At 49.1% G+C, this 14,794-nt stretch overlaps 1 long non-coding RNA gene across 1 annotated transcript in view; it reads left to right on the top strand.

Annotated features, from left to right (window-relative positions):
• The window catches only part of LOC123749810 (uncharacterized), a 73,266-nt gene that overhangs the window by 4,171 nt on the left and 54,301 nt on the right, over positions 1-14,794 (top strand). The window lies entirely within an intron of this gene.

The following is a 14,794-nucleotide window of genomic DNA, read 5'->3' as shown; positions in this document are numbered from 1 at the left end:
TCAAACCCCTATTAGAATAATAGATCTTGTAATGATTTTGCAAAAATAGTGCCATTTACTATTTTTAAAATATTAAAAAATTTACCGATATGGTGCATTCGGATGACAAACCAAATTTTTCACTTTTGACAATTGAGCACCTGCTACATCCAGATTCCCGGGAGGAAAGGAAGGACGATCTTTGGAATCATTACCTAAGTAGACAGGAAAGCTCATTTATCAAAATTAACATTATACATATTTTGATCAAAATAGAAAATATCACGGAAACTCCGAAACTCGGAAAAATCCAGATGACATCTATAAACAAATCTCCTTTTCCTAGTTCTGCATCTCTCCTTTGGAATAAATTTTGTTGTGCCTTTATCATATATTTCACAAAACTTGACATACATCTCATTTACTTCATGTCCTAACAGCAAGTGTTTGTCAAATTCCTTAAGGAAATATCTGAGTTCCCCATAATGACTTTTCCACAAATCAGGTTTTTCAACTGCTTCAAGCTTATTTTCTAACAGATTATAATGCATTGCATACTTTATTCCCAAAAAGACATGGTCACTTTTACCCAAGGGAGAGAGGTACTGAATGATAAATACCTCTTCCTCTTGTAAATATAACATCCAGAATGGAGGGAACATCCCCTTCCCTCATCCTCGTAGCTTGTTTAACATGTAGAAACATGAATGTTTACAGGATGAGGTTTACAAATCTACAAGTCCAAAAATCCTCTGTTCTAGCTTAGCAAAGCTTAGCTTAGCCTACTATATTGAACTTTAACTTTATAACAAAACCAATCAAAAGGGTTTGCAATAATATTAGTTGAAAAATTGTACCAGTTTTTGTTTTTATGTGTTAATAGTAAAAATGCTTATGTTTTTATTGTTAAATTTCAAAGTAATATCAGTTTGAAGACGTTTAAGAATAAATATGGCTAGGTCCCTTTAGTGTATAAATGTATATTATCCACCAAAAAATTCACACACACAAAAATTGTTATTTGTAACTTATAAACTTTTTCTAGTATGTGTCCTGAAGTAAATTTCTATCAAACCTCACTGGAAAATTCATTGGGGTTGTATGTTTATTGTTAGTATGATATACAGTCTACTGATCAATTGAACTAGGTACTATTTATCATCCGAATGCACCAATATGTCTTCATTCTTCCCAGATGAAGGAACTGGGTAATGTTCATCATCTGAATGCACCATCTGCAATGCATCATCTGAATCCTTTCCCACACTCATGACACACGGGAGGTTTATCAGCTGTATGCACAATCCTGTGAGCTTTTATAAGTCGCAGACGATTGAATCCCTTGCCACACTCAGGATATTCACGAGGTTTATCATCCGTATGCACAGTCATGTGACTTATTGTACTGGAACGTTTCCCAAATCAACAGATAATTTTAAGTTGGCCTGTTGGTCTGTGAGCTCGGTTTGTCCGGCACTTATAATATTAATATTTAAGAACATAAGAACAAAGGCAACTGCAGAAGGCCTATTGGCCCATACGAGGCAGCTCCTATTTATAATCACCCAATCCCACTCATATACTTGTCCAACCCGCGCTTGAAACAATCGAGGGACCCCAACTATAGCACGTTACGCGGTAATTGGTTCCACAAATCAACAACCCTGTTACTGAACCAGTATTTACCCAAGTCTTTCCTAAATCTAAACTTATCCAATATTTATTACACGTATAATATTTGACTGGCAGTCTGTCCATGCAAGGATCTTGGTTTCTTAGATTTGCCAACAATTGCACACGTGATTCTGTCTGTGCCGTCGGCATTCGCACACATCATGGCCAAGAGCCTGTCCTTGTTGACCTTACGTCCTGGCACACAACCCTCACTTCTCATTGCTAGAGATTTTTCTGGTAAACTCCTCCAATACAACCCAGTTTCATCTGCATTATAAATTTGATACGAATATAAATTATTTGCCACAATGTATGCTCTTAATTTGTTTAAATGGTTCTACACTGCTTTCATCTACACTAAATTTTTCACCGAAAATTTTCCTCTTCACAATATTGTGCCTACCCTTGAACCTTGCAACCCACCCTTCACTCGCTTCGAAATCCTTTATTCCAAGGCTTGCAGCAAACCTGCTTGCAGCATTTTGTATTTCTGGCTGCAAATTGTCAGGCCAGCTGTGCAGTGCTGAGCAAACCACTTGTACATAGTCTCATCCAACTATACATGTGTCAAAGTTTTCATAGTCTTCCTACCACACACTCTGCTAGTGCTTGCACCTTCACTTTTACAGGTTGAAATGAATTTTATAAGTTTCTCTTTTTGTTATCTTATATCAGAAACAGTACTAGTGCCTATATTAAATTCCTTGGCAACACTTGAGGTCGCCCGGCCGTTTTCACAAAGTTGTATAACACATAGCTTGTCCTTAATTGTTAGGACATCCTTCTTCCTCTTAACATCTCCAGAACGATTCATGCTGCTACCAGACATAGTCTTGGTCAAAAATGTTCAAAGTTACTATGAAAATAAAAAAGTTATTTAAAAAAATATTTCACTAATGGCGCAGCACTGTGGTGTAACACGAGGGTAGAGAGCACATGGCTTGACCAGGCTTGGATGGGTCCAGTCGGGGCAGGGAGGAGGCACGTTACGTAGGCCGCCAGCAGGAAAAAAAAAAACATTTTTGAAGGAAACTTCAGCCTGTGCAAATTGTTTTTAGGAAACTTGTATGGTATTTTTTATTACATAATTACTAATATTTCTTTTGACTTTGGCTATGATGAATTGTTCTAAAATCGATGGTAACTCCTGTACTGTAGTGTATAGGCCGCTCCCCCATCCAACCCTTATCCCCCCTGGTGGTCCCTCCCAATGCTCCCCTCTCTCTCGACACCACCCACCCACCCCACACCCTCCTACACCATGCGCCTCGAGCCACAGGCAGACGGGATTAATACGGTACGGCCTGCCTCATGGTTTTCTTATACGGACAATTCCATGATTATCCGGCTGACTGTCCAGATAGTGTAACATCGGCAGCAAATTAACCGGCTCTGATATTTTATCCGGCTAAACCAAATACAAATACAAATATTTATTCAGGTAAAGTATATACATACAGGGTAAGATACAAAAGTTGATGGATTTATAGATAGAGCTAGTACATACAATGCCTAAAGCCACTATTATGCAAAGCGTTTCGGGCAGGAAAAACAAAGACTAAAACTTAACTCTAATTGAGATTAAAGTATAAATTGTGTTGAGAAAAACTAAGAAAAAAATGAAAAAGGGCGGGGGGAACATGGCAGAAAAAAAGCAAAAATACAATTTGGTCAACAAACAGCATTGTATAAAATCGTAGATCAGAAATACTACAGGAACAACTGTGGACATCCTCAAGAGGAAACTAGATTGTTTCCTTCAAGGAGTGCCGGACCAACCGGGCTGTGCTGGGTATGTGGGCCTGCAGGCCGCTCCAAGCAACAGCCTGGTGGACCAAACTCTCACAAGTCAAGTCTGGCCTCGGGCCGGGCTTGGGGAGTAGAAGAACTCCCAGAACTCCATCAACCAGGTATCATGGGTTGACATTTAGGGGTGAGATAGGTTACATTGAGTTAATTAGGTAGCACTTAGTTTTAATCTAAAACTGGTTGGGAGAGGTACATGCAGTCTTTAACATAATTGGGAAGGTCTTTCCACATTCTGGGTCTCTTGATTTGTAAAGCATTTCTAGTTTGACTAAGTCGTACTCTTGGAATATCAAATAGGTATCTGTTTCTGGTGTGGTGCTCATGGGATCTGTTACAACCTTCTAGGAAGCTTTTAAGGTCCGGATTGACATTACAGTTCAGGGTTTTATATATATTAAATACACATGAGAGGATGTGCAGTGACTTAATATCTAACATATTCAGAGATTTGAGTAAGGGTACCAAGTGATGTCTGGGGCCAGAGTTAGATATTGTCTTAATAGGAGCTTTGTGTTGAGTAATTAGAGGATGTAAATGATTTAGAGTAGTAGAACCCCAAGCTCAAATACCATAGTAGAGATAAGGATAGATGAGAGAGTAATAGTGTGTCACCATGGCAGGGCGAGGTACATAATATCTGATCTTAGAAAGAATGCCAACAGTTTTTGAAACTTTTTCTGGGGGGAGCCCCGTCGGCTCCCCGGAGCTATCCCAGGCTGATATGCTAATGTCAGACTTTGGCATCAGTCATGTGTATGGAGTTCTTAGGCCTACTGGGGACCACGGCCAGAACCGGGCCCCCTCAGAGAGGCAAGGGGAGCAATGGCCTATAGAAGCCCCCGTGTAGTTGGAAGCATTCTATGTCTGCCATCGACCGGAACAGGCACCCAGAAAGGTAAGCGCCCCAAAACAAACCCCTATTCTGGTTAAAATTGCTACCTAAAACCGAACTAGTGGATAGAACTCCCCAACCGAAAACAAGCAAACTAGTGTGACGTCACACACTGCCGCGCCGCTGTCTGCGCAGCTCCCCCCTCCCCGGGAGGGGGAAGGGGGAGCCCCTGAACCCCCGCGCCGGCTACCCACACCTCAGTTCTTGAGGCTGATGCTATAGGCGATGGTCGTGTGCTCTGGCTCCGGTGTCGCTACTGCACTGTGCTTTGCGTGTGGTGTTAGTTTTGTGGGTGCGAGAGCCAGGAGTTATCTTCAGTACTCGGGCTGCATGCGCCTAGGGCTGCCTTCCCTAGGTGCCCTGTAAGTACTGCCCTTGGGGCTTGGGGCCACCTTCCACAGGCTCCTCGGGGTCTGCCTCTGCTGGTCCGTTTTACCTTTCGGTTTTTCGGCCGCCTGTTGGGCTCTTGGGTGTTCTGTTCTCCCTTGTTACCGGCAGGTAAGAGGCAGTTTGCACTGGTAGGGGCGCAGGGTGCTGCTCAGCTTGTATTTCCCGACATCGCGGCCGGCTCTGTTCCTTGGGGTTCGCTGTCCTCTTGCGGGGTTTTGTTTTTCTTTTTGTTTTTGCCTGGTGGGGTGTTCTGTCATTTTATTCAGTTTGTTTTTGCCCTTCCACTGTTCTCCTCGGTGGCGCCCCCTGCTAGGTCCCCGTGAGTGTACACGTCCCTGGGGTTCAGCTTTAGAAGTTTGCTTGGTAGTTTTGGGCGCCGGTTTGCAGCACCCTGCCTGGGACTACCTGAGCGCGAGTCCTCTTAAAGTAAATGCTCAGGACCCTGGGAATCCCCTAGGGGGCGCGTGGGTCCGATGGATGTGACCCCGGAGTCCCCACTCGCTGTGTGCGAGTTTGAGGGTTGCTCGGTCCCCTTGTCTCAGGGTGACCCTCATTGTTTTTGCCTCTGCCACGCTGCCTGTTGGGTCGGTGATACTTTCGACCCTGAGTCCTGTGAGTGTTGCTGCTTGCTTGTGACTCAATTTACCCAATCCTCTGATGATTCTATTCGGGTACGGGCGGCACGTGCGTTGCAGTCTAGGTTTCGTCTGTTGCAACGCGCTCGGTTGGTTGCTTCCCCGGATGCCCCGGGGCTGCCCCGCTTTGCTTTTCGAGACCCGGACTTGGGGGTGGGGGTCGCTTCGATCCTGGTTCAGTCCGCACCTCCTCGTCCTTCCCCTTCTGTTCGTTCTGGTCCCCCGCCCCTGCTTCCGGCCCTGAAGCGTCTGAGGGTTTCGGGGTCGGAGCAGGGGTTACTTGATCTCGAGACTCGGGCAGCTTCGGGGGTTGCCCCTTCCGGGGGGGCGGCAGAGGCATTCGAGTCTTGTCTCCCGGCAGAAGCTTCAGGGTCTGACCAGTGGGCCCCCCTTCCTCCAGCTTTTCTGGCTGCTCCGTCCTTGTCTTGTGGGGTCGGGGCTTGGGGAGAGGACTCGGCCTCGGGTCCTGTGGTGACGGACCTCGAGGCTGGGGAGGGGCTGACTTGGGGGCCTTGGGCCCCGCTGGACCCCGCCTGGGTTTTTCTTCCCACTGAGCGGGGCTTATTGTTACAAGGAGTGGGGTTTTCTTTTCCCCCCTCTGCGTACGAGTTGGATTTGGTGTCGGCCCCTCCCCGGGTTCGGTTCCGTGTTCCCCCGGGTACGTCGGTTCCGTCCTTCCGGAGGTTTTCGGCTTATCGCATCCAACCTGGTGTGGTGCGAGCGGCCTTTGGAGCTTACCTCCTGCGTGACCCGGATTATGCCTCGGAAATGGATCCGTCCACGTTCAGGTTTGGGACTTCGTTCCCTTTCTGGCTCCGTTACGAGGTTCCGGAGTCGTCCTGGCTAGCAGACTGCCCCTTGTTTGGTCTGGATTCCTGGCATTCCTTCTGTCGTTCCCGCACGCTGGAGTGGCGGGAAGCTTCCACGGTGCTTCAGGTTTTCCTGGGGGGTGAACTTGAGTACCTGAATGAGTGCTTGTTTGCCCCTGCCCTTCCCCGCGATGTGGGCGTTATTCAGCTCCATGTGCAGGTTCCCTCCCTTTCGGCGGCGCTCGTGGCGGAGGACTTGCGCGCCCGGGGCCTTTTGTGTTCGGCCTTGCGGTTCTTTTCCCTCCTGGAGCTGTCTTCGGATTGGCTCGTAGAGGATGTGGGGACGCTTGGGTCCGTCCCGGGGTCCGGCACCTTGTCCTCGGCTGCGCGTTCGTCGGCTGCTTTGTTGAAGCTGTTCACGCCGATTTTGCGGGATGCGGTTTCCCTGTTCTATGCTTCCCGTCTCGCGTGTCGGCAGGCGGTGCTGGGTTCCTCCGTGGAATCTGCTTGGGCTCTGGCTCTTAGGCGTTCTTCACCTTTTTGTCCTCTCCTGTTTGGGGAGTCGGCCGTGGCGCAGTTTATTCAGGCTGCGTCGGCGGCTTGTCGTCCGATGTCGGACTTGTTGGTTTTCCGGGGGTCCCGGGGTGGGTCTTCCCGGAAAGGTCGTGCCAGGGCTCGGGGTTCCTCTCGTCGTGGTAGGCCTCTGGTGTCAGGTTTGGGGTTGGCTCCTCCTGCGGACCCTCCCTCGTCTGGTCGGCGCGGTGTTCGCGCTGTGCGGGGTTCTGGGTCTCGTAAGGGTCGCCGGCCCTTTCGCGGTTTGCCCCCTTGACGGGGCGATGGGGGGGGGCGGCTTGCGCTGTTCGCCCGCGCCTGGTCCCACGATTCGTGGGCCTTTCGGGTCGTGTCTCGCGGCCTGCGGTGGCGTTGGGTGGCCCCTCCCCCCTTTGGGGGGTCGGGGCTGGCAGGGCAGGCTTCTTCCCCTGCGCTCTGTCGAGTCGTCTTGGAGTGGGTACGCTTGGGCGTCGTCGAAACGACGTCGTCCCTCAGATGGGTTTCCCGTCTGTTTCCGGTTCCGAAACGGGACTGCGCGGACCTGCGGTTCATTCTGGACTTGTCCCGTCTGAACCCCTGGGTTCATTGCCCCTCCTTTCGGATGACTACGCTGTCTCAGGTTCGGCTCCTCTTGGAGCCGGGAGCTTGGATGGTGTCCCTGGACCTCCGGGACGCTTATTGGCATGTCCCGATTCATCCGCGGTTCAGGGACTGGCTCGGTTTTGTAGTGGGGCGTCTGAGTTACCGCTTTCGTTGTCTCCCGTTCGGGTTGAACCTGGCACCTCGCGTGTTCACACGCCTTACACGGGTTGTGGTGGCTCGTTTGCGTCTCCTAGGTGTTCGGGTGTTGGCCTACCTCGACGACTGGCTGGTTTGGGCTCCCAGCCAGTCAGCTTGCTTGCTAGCCAGGGATTTGGTTCTTTCCCAGCTCGCCGGGTTCGGGTTCTTGGTGAACTGGAGGAAGTCCCATCTGGTTCCCTCTCAGGTTCGGACTTGGCTGGGTCTCGTGTAATTACCTAAGTGTAATTACCTAAGAGTAGTTACAGGATGAGAGCTACGCTCGTGGTGTCCCGTCTTCCCAGCACTCTTTGTCATATAACGCTTTGAAACTACTGACGGTCTTGGCCTCCACCACCTTCTCACTTAACTTGTTCCAACCGTCTACCACTCTATTTGCGAAGGTGAATTTTCTTATATTTCTTCGGCATCTGTGTTTAGCTAGTTTAAATCTATGACCTCTTGTTCTTGAAATTCCAGGTCTCAGGAAGTCTTCCCTGTCGATTTTATCAATTCCTGTTACTATTTTGTATGTAGTGATCATATCACCTCTTTTTCTTCTGTCTTCTAGTTTTGGCATATTTAATGCTTCTAACCTCTCCTCGTAGCTCTTGCCCTTCAGTTCTGGGAGCCACTTAGTAGCATGTGTGGGACTCTCGAACCGCCTCTTTGTCTCTCCCTCCGGAGTCTCTCCTGCGGCTGCGGTCCCGCCTTCGTCTGTTTCTGGAGGGCCCTCGGGTCACCCGGCGGTTGCTCGAGGGGCTGTGCGGGAGCCTGAACTTCACGATGGTGGTCTACCCGCCGGGTCGGGTTTGGCTTCGACGGCTGTTCTGGTTCCTTCGGGGTTCCCCCTTCCGCTTCTCTCGCGATCGCAGAGTTCGACCCCCGGGGGACTTGCGTCGGTTGCTGCGTCACCGGCTTCCTCTTCGGGTTTTTCGGGGTTCAGTGCCTTGGCGCCTACCCGAGCCCACGCTCGATGTGTACACGGATGCGTCGTCTCTCGGCTGGGGTTTTGTGACCAGTGCTCACCAGGCCGGCCAGGGACGTTGGGATCCGTCCTTCCGTCGAGCTCACAGTACGGTGCGGGAGTTCGCGGCGGTGTGGTTTGCTCTGGGGAGGATTCGGGTGGCCCGCGGATCGACGATTCGGCTCCATTCGGACTGCTCTCCGGTGGTTCATTGCCTGAACCGCGGGGGTTCGATGCGGTCCTTGTCTCTTTGGGGTTGGTCGCTTCGGGTGACTCGTCTGCTGAGTTCTCGGGGTTTGGCTCTCCTGGCGGTTCACGTACGGGGCGTGTCCAACGTCTTGGCCGACGCCCTGTCTCGCTTCGTTCCCCTCTCCACGGAGTGGACGGTCGACGACGAGTCCTTCCGTTGGCTTTGCCAGACGTTCGGGCGCCCCGAAGTGGACCTCTTCGCGTCTGCGTGGTCGCGGCGTCTTCCCGTTTATGCGGCGCCCTTCCCCGATTGCGAGGCCGTCGGGGTCGATGCCTTTCGGCTAGACTGGTCGAGGTGGGGGTTCCTGTACCTCTTTCCCCCGGTTCGGCTGTTGCTCCAGGTCCTGACTCGCTTAGAGACTTACCGGGGGAGAGTTGTCCTTCTGGCCCCTTGGTGGCCGGCGCAGCCTTGGTTTCAGGCGCTGGTTGCTCGGTGTCCGAACCCGAGGGTTTTCCCGCGGCTCCGCCTCTTTCAGCAGATCGGGCCGGTACGGCACGTAGCTGGTTCCATCTTCTCCTCGAGTCTTCGCGTATGGTTTTTTCGACTTGAGTCTATCAACATCTCTATGGTGATCAGGTGGCCTCCTTGTTGGTGTCCCACCTGAGGGCTTCTTCTCGGCGGCAGTATGAAGTTTCCTGGCGGTCCTTCCGTTTCTTTTTGCGTCTTCGTCGTGTTAGCTCCTTGTCTGTTCGGGTGGTCTTGTCCTTCCTCTCGTGGTTGTTTCAGGACCATCATCTTATGCCTAACACTGTCGCTTCGTATCGTGCAGCGCTGGCGGAGCCGCTTCAGCTTGCTTTCGGTATCGATGTTACGTCTGCGCCGTTTCGCAAGCTGTCTCGTGCATTGTTTCACCTCAGGCCTGCTCATGCGTCGCCTGAGCCGTCCTGGTCTTTGGACAGAGTGCTCGCTTTCCTTTCATCTCCTCGTTTCGTTGTGGCCCCTTCGGTCCAGGATTGTTTTTCCAAGGCACTTTTCTTGTTGGCTTTGGCCTCTGGGGGTCGGGTAGGGGAGCTTCATGCTCTCCTCCGGCGCAGGGGTTTCTGCTCTTTTGGTCGTGGTGATAGTTTTGTTCGTTTGCAGCCGTCTCCTTCTTTTCTGGCGAAGAATGAGACTGCTGCGTTCCGGAGGGGTCCATGGGTGGTTGATGCTTGGTTGGTCAGGCCGGGGGTGCATCATGTTTTGTGTCCGGTTGCGGCGCTTCGCCGTTATTTGCGCGCCACAGCTTCTGTGTCCGGGGACGCGCTGTGGGTTGATCCGGTTTCCCTTCTTCCCTGTTTGCGGGTTCGGGTCTCTCAGGTCGTCCGCAGGGTTATTAGGTCCAGCCAGCCTGCGGTCTATCCCCGTGCCCATGACGTTCGTAAGTTCGCGGCTCTTGCTGCCGTCTTTGGGAATATGTCTTGGTCTGATATTCGGGCGCGGGGATTTTGGCGGTCGAACAGGGTCCTGGCTGCTCATTACCTTGTGAATGTCCCTGGGCCTCGTCGGGCCTGTGTTGCTTTGGGTTGGCGGTTGCAGCCAGTTGTCTCGGCTTCGAGTTGAGGGGTGAGCGACGACCGCCTCCCGGGTAAGTCCCTCTTTTTCTGTCTGTGGGTAGTTAGCTCCGGGGAGCCGACGGGGCTCCCCCCAGAAAACCAGCGTTGAATGTAATGAAACGCCATTTTCTGGGTGAGTCCCGGAGGCTCCCCGGCATCCCTCCCTCCCTCCGGTCGGCGGTTTTTCGCGTTTTTGACATCCAGCCTCAAGAACTGAGGTGTGGGTAGCCGGCGCGGGGGGTCTGGGGCTCCCCCTTCCCCCTCCCGGGGAGGGGGGAGCTGTGCAGACAGCGGCGCGGCAGTGTGTGACGTCAAACTAATTTGCTTGTTTTCGGTTGGGGAGTTCTATCCACTAGTTCGGTTTTAGGTAGCAATTTTAACCAGAATAGGGGTTTGTTTTGGGGCGCTTACCTTTCTGGGTGCCTGTTCCGGTCGATGGCAGACATAGAATGCTTCCAACTACACGGGGGCTTCTATAGGCCATTGCTCCCCTTGCCTCTCTGAGGGGGCCCGGTTCTGGCCGTGGTCCCCGGTAGGCCTAAGAACTCCATACACATGACTGATGCCAAAGTCTTGGACATTAGCATATCAACCTGGGATAGCTCCGGGGAGCCTCCGGGACTCACCCAGAAAATGGCGTTTCATTACATTCAACGCTGGTTTTTTGATATATTTAGAATGTGTCCCTGGAAATTCAGCTTGGGGTCAATGAGAACGCCAAGGAATTTGCCATCTACTTTGTTACAAATTTGGGTATTGTTAATCCTGAGATTTATTTCATTTGAGGATTTATTGCCAAACAAAATATAGAAAGTTTTGTCAATATTGAGGGTGAGTTTGTTGGCAGTTAGTCAGTGATGGACTTTATTTAGCTCAGTATTCACTGTGATATTTAGAGCAAGGGGGATCAGGACTGGAGTAAATGAAGGTCGTGTTGTCAGCAAATAGAATTGTTTGAGATGTTGGAAGGTCATTAATGTAGATGAGAAAGAGGAGAGGGCCAAGTATGCTGCCCTGGGGAACACCAATGTTGATGGGTAGGGTGGGAGAAATTGAATTATTCACAGAAACATACTAGAGCCTGTCAGTAAGGTAAGGCTTAATGTACTGCAGGGAGTGACCTCTGACTCCGTAATGTTGTAATTTAAGAAGAAGGTTTTGGTGGTTAACAGTGTCAGGTCTACAAATAACCCAACAGGGAACTTATTTTTATCAAGAGCTGTATACATCAAGTTAATCATACTAATAAGTGCATCGTTAGTGCTTTTTTGGGGTCTGAAGCCGTATTGACAAGAGCTAAGTACAGTGGTACCTCGGAATGCGATTGTCCCTGTATGCGAGATTTTCGGAAGGCGAGGTGTATTTACTCCAAAAATTTGTCTCGGAAGGCGATGGTTACTTCGGGAGGCGAGTTTGAACGCGAGTTTGTTGATACGCGTACAGCCGACCTAGCGCGTGGTCGTTCGGCGATCGTCGCCCCTCTGCCCCGCTGCCCCTCAGTTCACCATTGTCTCGCGCGCAGTGACTACCCCCACATCAATTCTTGTCGTGGATTTTCAGTGTTTTGTTGGATTTTTGGTGATTTGTCTATACAATTTGTTATTATATATCTCACCATGAGTCCCAAGAAAGCCAGTGGTAAGGATAAAGGCCAGAAAGCTCATGTGAGGATGACAATAGAGGAGAAACAAGAGATCATTCGAAAGCATGAGAACGGTACACGTGTTGTTGATCTTTGTAGGCAGTACAACAAAGCGACATCAACAATATGCACTATACTTAAGAAGAAAAATAAGATTATGAGTGCTAATGTGGCAAAAGGAGTAAGAACATTAACGACACAAAGACCACAAATACTTGAAGTGGAAAAGTTGTTATTAATTTGGATACACGACAAGGAGTTGAGGGGTGATAGTGTTTCGGAGGCCATTATTTGTGAGAAAGCCAGGGTGTTGCACGAAGACCTTCTAAAGAAGACCCCTGCAACGAGTGATGCAGATAAGAAAGAGTTTAAGGCAAGCAGGGGCTGGTTTGAAAAATTTAGAAAGAGAAGTGGTATCCATAGTGTTACAAGGCATGGGGAGGCAGCCAGCTCAGACAAACCAGCCGCTGGACGATTTATTGACGAATTTAAAGAGTTTGCACAGGCTGAGGGATACCTACCGCAACAAGTGTTTAATTGTGACGAAACAGGACTGTTTTGGAAAAGAATGCCTAAGAGGACATACATTACCAAGGAGGAAAAATCCTTGCCTGGACACAAGCCTATGAAAGATAGGTTTACGCTTGTGCTGTGTTCAAATGCGAGTGGCGATTTGAAAATTAAACCCTTGCTAGTGTATCATTCTGAAAATCCAAGGGTTTTCAAACAGTATAATGTGCAGAAAACCCGTTTGTCTGTGATGTGGAAGTCTAATAAAAAAGCATGGGTGACTAGGCTTATTTTTTCGGAGTGGGTGAATGAAGTGGTGTGCCCTGCCATAGAAAAATATCTGCAGGAGAAACAATTGCCACTCAAAGCCGTGCTTCTCCTTGACAATGCTCCTGCTCATCCTCCAGGCTTGGAAGATGATTTGATGCCTCAATACAATAAATTCCTCACAGTTAAATTCCTTCCTCCTAACACCACTCCTCTAATTCAGCCTATGGACCAGAAAATCATAGCGAATTTTAAGAAACTTTATGAAAGGGCACTTTTCCGGAAATGTTTTGAAGTGACTGAAGCCACAAACCTCACCCTCAAAGAGTTCTGGAGAGAGCATTTTAACATTTTTAGTGCTTTAAAACTCGTTGACAAAGCCTGGCAAGAAGTGACTCAAAGAACCCTGATCTCTGGCTGGAGAAAATTGTGGCCTGAAGGTGTGAGAGAACTAGACTTTGAGGGGTTTGAGCCTATAAATGATGCACCTATTGTTGAGGAAATTGTTAGTCTAGGCCAGAAAATGGGCTTGGAATTGGATGGTGATGATGTGGAGGAGTTGGTGGAAGAACACAACGAAGAACTGACCACCGAAGAACTCCTAGCCCTTCAACAGGAACAGCAAGCCAACACAGCAGCGAATGATTCTGCAGTGGAGGAGAAGGTGGTGGCAGCAGCACCAGCGAATGTCCCTTCTGCAGTAATTAAGAAGGTGTGTCAGATGTGGGAAGAGATTCAAACAACTATTGAACATACTCACCCAGACAAAGCTGTAGTAGGCCGTTGTCTTAATCTTTTCAATGACAATGTGATGCCTTACTACAGAGAGAGCTTGCGAAGAAGGGAAAAGCAAGCTTCCATGGACAAATATTTGGTGAAGAAATCGAGCAGTGAGCCTCAACCAGGACCTAGTGGCACTCAGGTTAAACGTCCCAGGGAGAGCACACCAGAAAGGTCCTCACTGCCTGATGTGATTATGGAAGGGGACTCCCCTTCCAAACAGTAACTCCTCTCCTCCTCCCCCTCCTCACCATCTTCCATACGCCTACAGCACTCGACAGTAAGGTAAGTAATAAGTGGAACACAGTTTTGTAGGTTTATTTAGATGAATTAGGTAAATTAGGTATAAAAATTTAGTTTGATGTGGGGTTTTTGGGGTAGTCAGGAACGGATTAATTCATTTCCCTTTATTTCTTATGGGGAAATTAACTTCGGAATGCGAGTTTTCGGAAGGCGAGGCGTCTCCAGGAACGGATTAAACTCGCATTCTGAGGTATGCCTGTATATTGAGTTTGGCTAGATAAGAATAAAGCTGCTTATAGATTAGTTTTTCAAATATTTTTGACAAGTTCGGCAAATTGATATAGGTCTGAAGTTGTTAACATCAGTAGGATCACCACATTTTTGGACAGGGCTTACTCTTGCTTTTTTTAGAATATCTGGAAAGGTTTGAAGTTCAAGTGACTTGTTGAAGAGCAATGCAATGGCAGGAGCTAAAAATCTGGAGGCTTTTTTGTAAATAAAAGTTGGTATCTCCTCAAGGGCACTAAACTTGGTTTTAATGGAAAGGATTATGTCAGTAACATCAGTGGAATTAGTAGGCATTAGATACAGAGACTGTGGATAGTTACATGTAAGATAGTCCTAAATATTAATACTGGAAGATGGAATATCATTTGCAAGGGATGACCCAATGGAAGAGAAGAACCTATTGAATTCAAGAGCAGTGTCATAGGCTGAAAGCAGACCATCATTATTTGACAGGAGTATTGGTTTGTTATTTAAAATCTTCTTTGATCCCATTATTTGAGAAATTGTGCTCCATGTTTTCTTAACACTTTAATGCGCGCGGTACCCGCGAAAAAACTCATTCGCCTCTCATTCTTTTCGTATTCCCATCCGTGCCCCGTTGCTTTGGGGGTGTTCTGGGGTGCCCCTGTGTGGAATTCATGAGGTTTTTCCCTGCATTCTAGGGTGGGGAGCCTCCTTCGCTGCTCCCATCCTCTCCAACGTGGGCGCACTGGCCGCCTCCGGCGGATACGGACTCGAACGCTTGCTTCATGGCCCTTCAGGGCCTATGTTCTGCAGGTGAGTTGGTGCGGTTTTGGC

This window comes from Procambarus clarkii, chromosome 76 (genome assembly GCF_040958095.1).
Source record: "Procambarus clarkii isolate CNS0578487 chromosome 76, FALCON_Pclarkii_2.0, whole genome shotgun sequence".
Taxonomy (NCBI): domain Eukaryota; kingdom Metazoa; phylum Arthropoda; class Malacostraca; order Decapoda; family Cambaridae; genus Procambarus; species Procambarus clarkii.
Note: the sequence above shows the minus strand (reverse complement) of the source record. Positions and strands in the feature narration are given on the sequence as shown.